The sequence below is a fragment of the Elgaria multicarinata genome, chromosome 7 (genome assembly GCF_023053635.1).
Source record: "Elgaria multicarinata webbii isolate HBS135686 ecotype San Diego chromosome 7, rElgMul1.1.pri, whole genome shotgun sequence".
Classification (NCBI taxonomy): Eukaryota; Metazoa; Chordata; class Lepidosauria; order Squamata; family Anguidae; genus Elgaria; species Elgaria multicarinata.
Window position 1 is genome coordinate 92,169,633 of NC_086177.1, and position 14,772 is coordinate 92,184,404.

A 14,772-nucleotide genomic window follows, 5' to 3' on the forward strand; every position below is an offset into this window, starting at 1 on the left:
GCCTGCGCTACTTCTAGTGAGGGCTGGCCCCTCCACATGCCCGGATTTAAAGGTAGGTCTAGCAAGGCCCTTTAAAAGGGTGTTGGATGAATTCCTGGAGGAGAACACTATCAGTGGCTACTAGTCCTGATGGCTATGTGCTACCTCACAAAACATAGTGATGGCCATCAAATCTGATGGGTTTAAATGGGGGTTAAGCAAATTCCCAGAGAAGGGAATCAATCAGGCCAGATGCTACCTCCAGTAACAGAAGCAGTAAGCCTATATCCACCAGTCTGTGGGGAACATGTGTGCGAGGGTGCTGTTGCATCATGTCCTGCTTGTGGGTCTCTGGTTGACAGATGGTTGGCCACTGTGTGGATAGAGTGCTGGGCTAGATGAACCCTTGGCTCTGATGTTCTTATGTTTTATCGCATGGATTTCATGCGTACCTTTGTTATCTAACTTTAAACCTTTGCTGCAGGTAAGAGAAAATTGCCCCATAATCCCATTGCTTTCAGTGTGATTACTTCCAAGTAATATGCTTGGGACTGCAGCCTAGGTTGTGGGGCCCGATCCTAAACAAATGTTGCTAGAATCAGTCCGTTTTAGTTGTTTTTATTTTATTTTAATTGTCCAGTCTATCCACAAATCACATGCCAGGACTGCTTCATCATGATTTTTGTGAACCGCCCAGAGAGCTTCGGCTATTGGGTGGTATAAAAATTTAATAAATAAATAAATAAATAAATAAATAAATTCCTGTGTCTTTACTGCTGAATGGAATGTCATTCCTTGCAGCTCATTAATTGCTCATGAGCCCAGTGAGTGTAGGCTTACCAGCTCAATAATGTATGCTCATTTATATATAAAGCAAAGGGAAACTCACTTGTTACCACCTTTTTCCAGCTTTAAGGAGATTCTTTCCCCCTTTCACACAACACCTGCTAATCCTCACCTGCCGTTACTTTTTGTTTCTTCACCTTAAGCTCAATATTTAAATCACTGTTCTATGTGCTTTTAAAAAGAAAACAAAATACAGCATCATTAGCAATGTAAATGATAGTTAATAATGTATAATGTTACGTAATGTTTTAATGTTAATAATTTAATTCAAAATGTGCTGCTTTAGCAAATGCATAATGATAAACCAAATCACAATGGTTGTATCAGGTAACAATTGAAATGTTTCACTATCTAACTAGGGATGGAAGGATCAGCCTATTTGTAGTCCATGAAGGTTGTGATGGGATTATTCGGTATTTATTGTTCCTGTTAAAAAGCCAGTTAACAGAGAAGAAACAAAAGGAAGAACAGAATGAGTGTTTACCAGTCCCACATGCACACAAGGCTGAAAGACCAGTTTACTCACAATATTCTTGCAGAAAAATAAAGGTACAGTAGTTATTCAGTCAATTTCTCTGTGTTCTGTAACACTGGCAGGAGGGAGAGCAAATATATGTGCTCCCAGCTATGGCGGAGGGTCTGAGAGAGAGGGAGAGAGGCAGGGGAGAGGGAAGGAAGGGGAGGAGCAGAATCACAGGAAGCCACATTGTAGGCTAAAGAGATCCTATGTCTAGCTGTGGCCAACATTCCCATACATTAACTGACTACAACCCAGCCACCTTCCAGTAACTTGGAGATGAGGTGACAAAATGCCCAATAGGTTGCACATGTGTTCATTCATAACTCAATTCCATCTTGTTTCTGCATTAACCTATGATTTTTTTTTTTTTAAAAAAATACAACTGCATGAAAATGTGCATTATTTTTAACTTACCCCCTCCCAGTAAATACACATTTTTGTATGCTTTTTATCCTAAAATTAATTGTGTCTGCATTTTTACTTCAAATACACATTTCTTTGAGCCAAGAACTGTATCACAAAACTCAGAGAAATGCAGAAATGGAAGGATAGCTTTGATCCATGTATTAGTCTGTGTCAGTTCACTTAAAAATACAGGCTGAATGAAATTCTCGAGCATCCATATTACAACACAAGGGGTAGGGGTATATGAATCAGCAAAATTCTAGCTCACCATGGTCCTCTGTCCATATCAGATTGTGATTTCTTTCTTTCTTTCTTTCTTTCTTTCTTTCTTTCTTTCTTTCTTTCTTTCTTTCTTCATGAACATTCAGGTGCATTTTCATGGACACAATTGTGCTCATTTTTGGAAATGCATTTTTCTCCCGTTGATTAAAGTGTATTTGTGCACATTTTCCAAAAGTATGCATTTTTTCAAATGCTTTTTGGGAGGTTCTGCGACCTTCATTGCAAGCTCAAAAATGCATGGACTTGGGTCCAGGCCCCGTTCAGTTCCAGGAGGTGTAAAGTGGGTAAATTCTGGTCAAAAACAGACTGAAATGAATTTCTCATACACTCCTACATACACTCCTTTCTTGGGAAGAGTTGGCAAGGATTGTTTTTTAAGGAAGAGGCGTTTTGGTGCTCAGTTGATCTTGCCTTTTAACTCAAATTTTCAGGCAGAATTCTTTTCTTGCCCTACCTGGGGAAGCCAGAGATTGATCAGGGGACCTTCTGCATGCATAGCATGTGTTCTGTCACACTGAGCTACAGCCCCTCAACAGTGAGCACCTGCTCACGCACATGGGTCACCTTCCCCACTATGGTGAGATGTATTTCTATGGAAATGATGGTCCTTTTTTCCAAATGTGCATTTTATGCAAACACATCCTCTTTTGTGATGATGCATTTCCCCTGTCTTTGCAATGCACAAGTGGCCACTCTGACCATGAGAAACATTAGCAAAGTTTCGATCCGAGAACTGAGCAAAGGTTCAGTTGAATACATTTCCAGATTGGTTTCCCTCCTAGTCAGCCAAACCCCGCTGTGGCCTTTGAATTCATCATGTCAGCTTATCACTGAATCCACCAGTGGAAAATAAGTTTCAGATGCCACCACTGCAACAGTGAGCTCCAAAGCTGATTCCTGAGAGAAGTCCCTCCACCACTTTCCACCACTACATGTAGCAGTTTAGGGCTATTCCACCAAGGCATTAGATGGTACTTGCAGTCAGAAAGCATTAGTGAGCATTTCAGTCATGTTAATACTTGGCTGAGCCCTTCCTTATGAAATATGAATGAGGCAGATTAGTTCCATTAATGCTGAAACAGAGCCTGCTAAGGGGGCTTGTTGAGCCCAAAAGGCTTTAAAAACTTTCAAACACAGAAGAGAACACACATCTTCCTTCTTCATTTCTGATCCTGAGCTATGCATTTTATTGATACCAACCATGAAGTGATACTGCCCCTCCCCAAGTGATCGGGGTCAGCGGTGCACTACAAATCCAATCCAAACATTCCATGAGATAGGAAGCCAAATCCTGTTTGCTGTGATGATCGGATTTATTTAATTTTTAATTTTTAATTATGATTTTTTTTTAAAAAATAGCACTTATTAAAGAACATGCTAAGGCATGGACAACCTGGTCATAGTTACTCTCATCTTATATAAGGATATGGTAACGTAAGGCTTATTGCTCAAGATCTACCAGACCAATTTTGCTAATTTTTGTGTTAAACTGAAGCTTGAGCAGTGTGGATGTGCAGAAAACTTTGAAACTTCAAATCATCATCATCATCATCATCATCATCAAAGCTTGAGCTTTGGGCAGCTTGAGAAGGGAGATGGATGAGGCAAAGGGGAGGTCAATGCATATGCCCTACACTTAGCATGTAATGTAACATGTGATACACTGTGTGTATACATGTGTAATAATTCTTACTCCTATGAGCTCTTAGAGTGCTTGGCCAATGAAAGGACAGGCACAGAATGTTGGGAAAGGGACTGAAAAAAAGTCAGTTGGTGACTGTCTTTTTTGCTAAGTGTAAGCTGCTCTGAGAGCCTTTTTTGGCTGAGGAGCAGGGTATAAATATGATAAATAAATAAATAAATAAATAAAATAGTTTCCTGATCACTGAGGTTGTCAGAGGGCCTGCTCCTGGTGGTTCCACATGGACCTGTGGCCTGATTGGAATCCACCAGGAGAAGAGGCTTTAGAGTAGTGGCCCCTTCTCTGTGGAACTCTCTGCCGTCCGGTGCCTCCTGAAAACAACTGTTTCGAGAAGCCGTCCTCAACTGACTAGCCACTGTTTGTCTGGCTCCTTTGTTTTTAAGTTGAACAATTTTAATTTGCTTTTTAAAAATCTTTTCCCCCTTTTACTGTTTAAACCTATGTTCACTGCTCAGGAATCTGTGTTAGATAATTGAGTGTACATGAATATTGTAAACAACAACAACAACAACAACAATAGAAGAAGAGGAAGAAGAAGAAGAAGAAGGAGATGAAAGGACATGAGAGGGAGAAGAGAGAGAAAAATCGTACATCCCATGTTTTCAACCTCAAACTTCAATAAATGGCAAAGAATCTTTTTATAAAGAACAAGGGAAATGGGCAAACATATTTTTATCCAGTCCTTCTCAGACTCACTTCCATGGTGACATGGGATTTGCGCTAGTTCAGTAGATTGTGGGACAGCTAATTCCTCCCCAGTCCATCCCACTAGCTTGTTTCCCAGACTTGAATGGGTGAGATTCACCTGATCAAGAGAGAATACAAAGGTTTTAAAGGACAGACCCCACTCAGAGATCGATTTATGAATCCAGCTGAGTGTACTGGGCATCCAAAATTAATATACATGGGTTGTTGTCCCTTGAACGTCTCTCAAGCCAAGTAACACAAAGTGGTACCACAAAATATCCATTTACTGCTCAAACAGTTTCAGTGAATAAGAAATTATGCAATGATAAAACAAGCAAAACACATTGCTACATACAGTGCAATTAGGGTGATTAGAAGCATAGTAGAAATTGTGGTTAGCATATTCCTTAGTCAAATAAAAGTTCTATTCCTCTCAATGAAGATAGTAGTCATTAAGCTTAGGTAATCATGTTTGGTAGGCTTATTATTTTCCCAGGATCTCTCTGAGCCATCACATCAAACTATTGCTTTTAGAACTCTTGTGTTGACAATGACCTCAGCTTAATTTTTAGAGGTATTCATACGACTATTCCTATTTTTCTCAATATAGCCAAGTCTGCCAGTGATACCAGTAACACCCAGATGAAGGCATTTCATTTATTTATTTTTATTGCATTGCATTTGTATACCGCCCCATAGCCAAAGGTCTCTGGGCGGTTCACATAAAAGGCATCCCTGCTAAGCTAAGCAACATGCTGTTTCCAGCACTTGAACGGCCCATTTGGGGCAGCCTTCCCTCATTTCCAAGAATATATTCCATTACTCATAGTTATTTCACAACACACAGAGAACTCATCACATCTGTCACTGATCACTTACAGTCAGCATACACATATAATTAGGGATAACACTCCTATGATAATAAATCCTATATAGTGATTTATTATCAGCAATGCACATTACATTCATAGTCTGTGACATCCCCCCTTGATAAGATTTATTGGATTGATAACATATCAAAAACATTAAAATAACACAATTTTATAAGATTAGTCTAGTGTACCTTTTTTTAAAAAAAACACCAGTAGATGTTCTATTTTTGACCAATTTTCTGAACTCTGAGGGGGGTGGAAAATCTTCTTAAGGCAGGGTTTATTTCAAAAACTAAAGAACATTAGGAATGATAAAATGATAGTACAAATTCTTCCAGAAGACTTATGAATAAGGTATCTGGAGTTGTCCCGTTTGTTCATTGTTTTGAATGGTAGAAATGCTTTTCTTCCATCCAGACCTGGAGAGAGTCTTTCAAACTGCAGCAAGCTAACAAAGTCATCAAGGATCTTCTCGTTGTCCACTAGCTGAGGATTATATACCTTCTCTCTGGAATTATCTGGTGAAACGGGTTCAGGATATCCAAGAGTCTGTTGGCTATTTTCTTGAACTTCCACCAAGCCAGCAAAATCAGCTGTGAGGAGATCACTCCAGTCTCTGGGGTTGAAGGCCCAATAATAGATTGTTCAGAGCTCTCGTATTCAAGTAAACATTGGTGCAGGCTTCTTTCGGGGGCTGTGCTTGTAGTCTTGCAAATGCTGCAACAAAACACCTGAAAATACTTCTTTAAACTTTTTTTTTTTTAAAAAAAATGACCCTAGTTTTGAGAACATGTTAAGAGTTTTATGCCAAGCAGTCCATAGAAGTTCTTCCATATTTCTTGTAGATCAGGATTTTCTTTTTGTCTTGCTATTATTTTCTCTAGTAATGACTAAAATAACCGTAGAACTTGTTTTAAATCTAAAACGTTCAACATTTCTAATGTTTTCACTCTTTAAGGCAATGTTCATGGTTTTTCTGCCAATAGTTTATACTGCTTTGGGTTTTACTCTAGTGTCTTATCAGTCCAGTAACACACTTTAGAAAGCTAGGGTCAGTTGCAAGGAACTGGTGACATGCATTGGACAAACTATTGACCACATTAGCCAAAACTCTTTAACAATAGAACAGTTTATTTCTGTGCTGTTGAGCTATGATCTTGCATAGTTTGAAATATTTTCTGTGTGATTACATGCACAGGTAGATCATGCTTATATTAATTCAATTAAGAGAGGGTGAGTAAAACATTATTACAACAGAATACCGTGTTGCTGGTTGTTACAATAACAAGCTGATTATAATATTCTTCTGAGTTATAATAACTTAAGATTCTTCACAAATTGCACAATGCTGCATTGATTCCTTGAAACGTATTTTTAAGAGTTAACCTCTTTAATACATAACTGAATTCTCAAGAGTGTGGATTCTCATGGCTGGGCATCGCTCTACAGCATCCTTCTCTGACTCAGAATTGGTGTCACAGGTTATCACTTTCCCCAGACTCAGACAAGGGTCTCACAGGTAGGAGCTGAAATAGGTGCTTTGGGGATGGATTGGGAGTGAACTTCGATCTGCAGGATCCAAAGACTCCTCATTTTCCTGACACCTACCCCCCTCCCAAGGGCTGACTATACCAGGCCTGGAGCTAGTGTAGTTAACTGCCTCCCATTGAATTCAGTCTCCCCCTCCCATCCCATAATAAGTCCGATAAAGAGTTTGATGTCCATTACAGAAATTGACATTTCGTCCTCCAAAAATAGCAAAAGAGTGTTACTATATTAAAGTCTGAAAGGCAGATGATGATGATGATGATGATGACTACTACATCTGTAATCCTTAGGTGGTGTTGATACATTAGAATTAACAGAGAACCTTCCCACCAGTTTACAATCTAAGGCCTTAGCTAGACCTACCTCTTAGTCTGCAACGGAGAGGTGATGATCTCGCGGTGATTTTATTGTGACATCCCCCTCTATTTATACACGGCGCGTGACGATCTCAGATGGAGAGGTCTTGTGCCCGCCATTTTTTTTACAGTTAAAGGGCCAGCAGCGCACGAATGCTTGTGTGCAAAAGGTAATTTACTTTTTTAAAAATAATTACATCCTCCGCTCCCCCATCCCAGCCCCAATGGGTGCAGTGCTCTTGAGGAGCACTGTGCCCCGTGCGTGGGTCCTGGCCCTTCACGAGAAATGAGCCAACAATGCCAACACTGTTATCTTTTAGGCGCCAGGTCAAGACTTTTCTCTTCTCCCAGGCATTTAGCACCATTTAACAATGCTAAGTTTGTTTTTTAATGGACCCCAGAACTGTTGTTTTTAAATGGATACTGTTGTTTTTAAATTTTGTATACTTTTTAAATGTTTACTGTTTTTAACTTTTGTAAACAGCCCAGAGAGCTTCAGCTATGGGGCGGTATATAAATGTAACAAATAAATAAATAAATAAATACTGGGCTTAAAGGGGAGGGCGAGATCCCAGGGCAAGGGAGGGATCATCCCTCCCTGATCCTGGGATCCCCTGTGCATCATTTGAACATATAGGGCCGATCCTGGGACCATCCTGGGATTTTGCCCCATCTAGCTCTGGCCTAATAGTAAAGGCTATATAATGTACATTTGCGTGTTGGAAGAGGAAGCAGAAATAAAACACGGACACGTTGTATGGATTCAACTTGGGCCTCTTTATTGTAACTTGGCGTAACATCCCTCCCTGATCTCCATGTGCCTGTGCGGGAATTCAATCCTAACTGAGGCCCCTTGGCCTCCATAGGGCAAGCCACACTCCAAGTCAGAAGGCGGTTATCCGCCTCCTGCCTTGTCCGTCACTTTCCAAGTGTGGGGAGCGCTCTCAGCTTCACCCCCGCTTGCTGTCATAACGGCAGCAAGTAGGTGAAGCCTGAGGGACTCCAAAGGCATACCTTATCCTGACACGTGGACCGCGCAGCCCCGTGGAGCAGGCCATCGGGTTATGCCAGTCACCCCAAATGGGTGCCAGTGTGCTTGCCGTCCCTATTAAATCTATCCAATTCCCGCACAACCCTGCCACAAAAGTGGGCCAAGCCTCTGCTTAGGCCCACTTACCCCAACCAGGGAGGCATTCCCGCAGACCCACATGGAGATCCTGTAGGAAAATATCATTTCCTACATCGGATAAATGTACTCCATCGGCCCGGTAAAGTTCCTGTCTAGCGGCACAAATACTGGGATGTGGGATACACCATCCCAATTTCCCCTGCAAAAATATCCGCAACTCCCTATTGATCTTCTTTACAGCCCTATTTAGTCCCCATGGATTATGCCCCTCGCGCCACTGGCGCCTAGGCAGCATGTTGGACCATACGATCCTTGTATCTGGCCAACATTTCCAAATATATTCAAAGTCGGCTTGGGCCTGAATAATAAGGGCTTTCCCTTTAAGCAAACCAAGATCGTTGCCCCCCAGGTGTATAACCAACACCTGCGGCGGGTCAACCACAACACCGGAACGCAACAGCAGATGCAGGAGACCTCCCCATCTCAAACCACGACGCCCCACCCATTGTATGGTGGCGTCGGGCTGCAGCCCCAACTGCGCACCACCAGCAGCTCCTGAAGCTCTGTTGCATGCCCAGAACACCATGCTGTGGCCGCATATGACGATCTTTACAGGCTCGGGTCTCCTCCACATATCTGCCAAAGAAAGTCAACTGTTAACTGAACTTAACGATTAACAACTACCTAACGTAGGTCCTAAAGGCCCTCGAGCGCCACCTGCCAATAGACCGGATCTTGCTGTCGTTCAAACCTGATTGCGCGGCTGTTGATGCTGCGCCAATCCGGAAGGAATGTGTTCCAAATTGCGCCTTGCTCAAACCTATTGCAGACAATGCTTTTTTGGCCACCGCCCAAAATTGGTACTTAGTCAGTGGAGTGCGATCCAGATGCTGGAATAAATGACCCTCGGCACTGCCCCTAAGGGCGATAAAGGCCGACATGGCGGCTACAGGGCATAGCTCTTCCCTGGCCGCCGGGCCTAGAATAATCCAAACTCCACGTCCCTTCTGATCGGTCTTAGAGTGGCGCAGATGCATATGCATCCTGCCCCGCTCCAGCCGTAGGTCGGTCCACAGGAAAGCCCTGCCGGAAACATCGGCTTTGGACCTCGCCAGGAGCTCGCTGATCCTGAAGGCACCGAAGAATGCCGTCAGGGCCGCAGCGTGGAAAAGGCACTGCTCATAATTAGATGAGCATAACTTCGGCCATTGTGCGCAAAGTCCCAATAGAATGTCGGGTGTAATTGGCTTACGCTTATCCGGGGCTGGCGGGTTGGAACGGGCCCATCCCTCCAGCATTTTGCGCACTCTAAAATCAACTGTGGTGTCTGGCATACCCATCACCTTCGCTTCAAATGCCAAACCAGCCAGTTTGCCCCGCAATGTTCTGGTGGAGAGCCCCTTGCGGTGTAGCTCCACGCAAAATTGCAAAATGTGGTCGATCGGAATTGGCCAAGCCTCTGGCAAGCCCGTCCCAACCCTGAAAGAGCTGAAGTCCCTACCTGCCCGCTCATATAAGGCACGAGTTCTGGGAGCAATGGACATCCTCATGGCCTCCGTGGCTTCGGATCTCCAAGATGCCAAAGCTCCTTGGGCATGCAGTCCGGTTTTCGTCTGGCTGTAGGCGCTAACTCCCGGAACCTGGACATCTGGTTGCGCGACAAAGTGTCAGCTACTCCATTATCCAGTCCCGGGACGTGACGTGCATAAAAAACTAAGTTATGGCGCAGACACCGGGCAGTCATTGCCCGCACCAGTCTCATGACTCTGCGATTTTTGGAGGAAAGGGAGTTCACCACCTGCACTGTAGCCATATTGTCGCACCAGAAATGGACGGTTGCTGATGCGAGAATCTTGGCCCAGAGCCAAACCGCCACTACGATGGGAAACAGTTCCAGGAAAGTCAAATCCCGGCAAATGTCTGTCGCTCTCCATCGGCGCGGCCACTGTTGCGCACACCAACGGTCTCTGAATATGACACCGAAACCAAACGCCCCAGAGGCATCGGATCGGACTTGCAATTGAGATTCCAGCTTGATTTCCTGCCTCCAGAAGGATACACCGTTGTACTCCTGAAGGAAAGTTAACCAAACCAGAAGGTCCTCCTTTATTTCTGCGGAAACCCGGATTCTGTGGTGGGGCCGCGAAACCCCTATAGTAGCGTCACATAAACGCCTGAGAAAGGCACGCCCAGGGGCCACCACCCTGCAAGCAAAGTTCAGGTGCCCGATGAGCTGCTGTAATTGCAACAACGTCACCTTCCTGGACGCGACCGCCTCCTGTATCAGTGTGCGCAAGGTGGCAAGTTTGTCCAGTGGTAAGCTGCAAGATTGCTTGATGGAATCTATGTGGATTCCCAGAAAAGATAAGGCCGTAGATGGGCCCTCCGTCTTCTCTTGTGCCAGCGGCACACCGAGTTCAGCTGCCATAACCTCGAACTCGCGCATGAATCCCTGACACTGAGGTGAGCCCGGGTGACCAGCAAACAAAAAATCATCAAGATAATGGATGCTGTTGACTGAGTTAGTTCTTTGCCTCCACTGCCATTCTAAGAATGTGCTGAAACGCTCAAAGGTGGCACAGGACACCGCGCATCCGAAAGGGAGCGCCCTGTCCAAGTAAAAATTGCCCTGAAACTGGAACCCCAGCAGCTCGAAGTCCGCTGGGTGAATTGGCAGCAGACGAAAAGCGGACTTGACGTCGCACTTACCCATCAATGCCCCCTTTCCACAGCGCCGCACCATTTGAATGGCGCTGTCAAAGGAGGCATAACGCACTGTGCACAATTCATCCGGGATGGCGTCATTCACTGACTCTCCGATTGGGTGTGATAGGTTATGTATCAGGCGAAACTCCCCCGGGGCTTTCTTGGGCACAATTCCCAAAGGTGAAATCCGTAAAGTAGGCAAGGGTGGACTCTTAAACGGGCCCAAAACGCGGCCAGCCCTGACTTCCTTATTAATCTTTTCCAGAACCACATCCTCCATACCCCGAATGGAGGATTGGTTCTTGGCGAAGAAAGGAACGCGCGTTCCTTGATAAGGAATTCTAAAACCGAAATTGAAACCGTCTAACAAAAACTGTGCATGTGTCCGCTGAGGGTAATCCTTCAACCATTCAGCCAGTACCTCCACTCGCACTGGGCTGGGGCCCTTTAACTTGAGGTCCGCTGTTGTTGCCTCTCTTGCCCGCAAACCACTCCTTGCCTCCCTTGCCTGCCCTGAGTCGTGGGCAGGCCGAACACGGGTGAGCTGCCCCGCAAAGAGAACACTCGTGCCTAAACTTGCACTGGGCCCTTGTACATGCCCCCTTTGAGCTGTACTCCCAACAATAAAGTCGGGGTTGAACCGACTGCCCGGCGGGGCCCCTGTTAAAGTTGACCCCAGCCGGGCGTGATAATATGTGCCCACTATCCGCTCTCTCACCCGTAATTGGTCTAGCTGGGGTCATAAATTGGAGCCACAACTCGGGCTCCTTTACGTCCCACTTGATCTCGGGTGTATAAACCGCTTTTAGTCTGAAGGCTTCATCATAGGCGAGCCACGCAGGGCCTAAATATTCCGTATAACAACGGAATATGATGTCCAGATATTTAACTAAGACTGTGGCTTTATTGGGGTGCTTCTGCAGCGCCACCCCCATAAAGATGATGTACCCGGCCAACCAGTTGGCCCAAGTCCTTTCCACTTTCTTCTTTCTATTCGCCTCGTTGTCCCTATCCTTCTCCTTATCTTTATCCGGTTTCTCCTCTTCTCTGAAGAGTAGAGAGAAAATATTCACATACTCCCCTTTCCAGATCTTCTCCCTGGTAGCCGGTAGTAAATGGTATCCTACTGGTGTCGAAATGGCTCCATAGGGAACGGGCGAGCCTTTAGCGGATGCATATGGGTCAGCAGGAACACCCGAGCCCTCTATGGATTCGCTCTGCGTCGCTTGCACCGTATTTGTCCCCGTACTGAGAGACTTAGAAGGTGGTGAGTGCTCCACCTGTGTGCCCTGACTAGTATGCGATGGTTTCTGTGTGTCAGCCTTACCTGCATCGTTCCACACCTGTGTGCACGCGTCAGACACCGATTTATGTGATGTGCTAGCCTCCACCGCGTCTTCCTGCTCAATGGGTGGTGAGTAAGGCCACATTTGTCCAAGGGCCCACGGAGGGAGACCCCAAGGACCAAATGCTGGCCAATGTTCTGTACCAGATGTATTGTGCAAAGGACACTCACTGTTAGCTGCATCGCTGACCGGTGGAGCAGAAGTTGTAGCAGGCGAAGGGCCTGGCGTAAAAGAGTCCTGCCGGGGTTCCGGTCTTAGCATCTGCTGCTCGCTGCCAACCGCGGATGAGATAGGACTAGGTGCCACCTGCTTGGGCGAAGAAGTGGAAGGTTTGAACAGGGGGTTACGATAACTAAACTTCTTAGCAACTTTAGCTTTTCGTGACTGCAACTGCGACCTCAGGTTGGCATTATCCTGTTCTAGGGCCTCGATGCGCCTGAGGACCTGAGCCATGTCAGGTTCATCCTCCTCTGAAGATGACAAAGGTCGGGGTGGGGGCCGCTTAGCGGGGGGGTTGGCCGCCTTACCCTTCCCTTTCTTGCCCTCATTTCCCTTTTTGGGGGCCATCCTGAATCCCAGGAACAGCACCCCACTCCCTAGTAATCCGTTGGCGTGTGTTGCTAAACTAAGGCTCAGCGCACGGCAATTTAAAAATAATAGAGGTAGACCAAAATTATAATCGAATAAACTATAATAAATTTGACCGCTAGCTCAGGCCTAAATGCACCTAGCGTGCCAAAAAAAAAAAAAAAAAAAATTATATATATATATATATATATATATATATATATATATATAATAATAATAATAAAAATTAAATTATACCTTCCCTCAAAGCCTGACCAGGCAAAACTCTGCTTAGCTTCAGCAAAGTGCCTGGCTCCTGTGCCCCCAGTCACAAAACCCGCTACTTAGCTAACAAGAAAAGGTTCAAAATTAAGGTAATTGCAGCAGCTAATACAGGCCAACCACTCCAAGCCCCGCCCCTGCGCGTGGTGCCAAAGCTGACTGGGGGTCGAATTAGGGCCAAGGGAGGCTTGTGTACTGTTCTCTATCGGGGCCCGCAGAGGCCCAGACCGCCCGTGGGGAATAGGAAACCTCCCCTTGCACGCCCCTCGTTCCCGCCCCCACCCTCTTCAAATAAAACAGAGAGGGTTTAGGCGCGAGCCGCGCGAGGCCCGCAGACCGGCGAGGGAGAACCCCCGCCCCCGACGCGATGAATCCCCGCTGCCAAACCCTAGCCCCGAAGGGGCTGCTTGAAGAAGCGCCGCGCCGCGGTCTGCGTCTCGCTTGGAGTGAGGCGGGCGAGGCCTCAGCCGCGCGGGCTCGCCCACGCGGCCTCCGCCGCCACCACCAAGTACTGGAGCTCCTCGACGATGCCCAGGTAAGTCGCTGCTTCGTCGCTGCCACTAATCGTAGCGCGGGCTAGCAACTCCCTGCTACCGCTGCCGCCTCCGCCGCCGAGAACGATGCGGCTACCGCCGCAAACGCCGCCGCCGCCGCAAAAGCCCCCAACGCTGACTGCTCGCTATGCAGTCAGCGCGCCGAAAGAGGCCGAGGCACGCGTCCGGCCGCTTATATAGCGGCCCGGCCTGCGTGCCCACGTGACCAGCCCTAGCATTGGGGGAGCGTTTTATTGCTCCTCCCCAAACGCAACTGCCGGCCTTCCCGCCCAAACTTGGGCTGGGCGTTGGCCGGGCATTACAGAGAAAAGAGAAGGTTAGTAAAAGGGAAGGTGATTCCACTGAAGAAAGCTAGCATGAATAACTTTCATGGCCTTCTGGAGAAGGTGGATATTTCACTGGGTCTGTTCAGACAACCCACTAAGCCATACTTAGGCCACTAACCCCTTTGAAGCAATGGTTAGTGAGAGTGTTTAAACCATGGTTAGGAATGGTTCACACAACACACTAAGCCATAATGACATGCTAAGCCATGGCGGTTAAGCATTTTGAGCTAAACATTATGGCTTAGCGTGTTATGTGAACCACGACTTTGCTTGTTGTGTGAACCATTCTAACAATGGTGACTGCATAACCACAGTTTAAACATGCTCACTGAACGCTTCCTGCAAAGTGTTTGTGGCCTAACCATGGCTTAACATGTTGACTGAACAGGCCCATTATTTAGCTCAAAATGCTTAACCACCGTGGCTTAGCATATCATTTGAACAGGGTCACTTTGATGGTTCAGGAACTAAATCCTCTCCATTTACCAAGTTTTTAGACCACACATCTGTTGGGAGTGATGGGGATCCTGAAAACACACTTATTAGTTATGTAATGGGGAACGAGTTTTTCCTCTCTGTGTAGGTATGTGTCTGTACGTGTCACCATATTGTATCATATGGTTCTGATACAATCAAATCAAATTTGCCTCTTCTCTTAATGACCA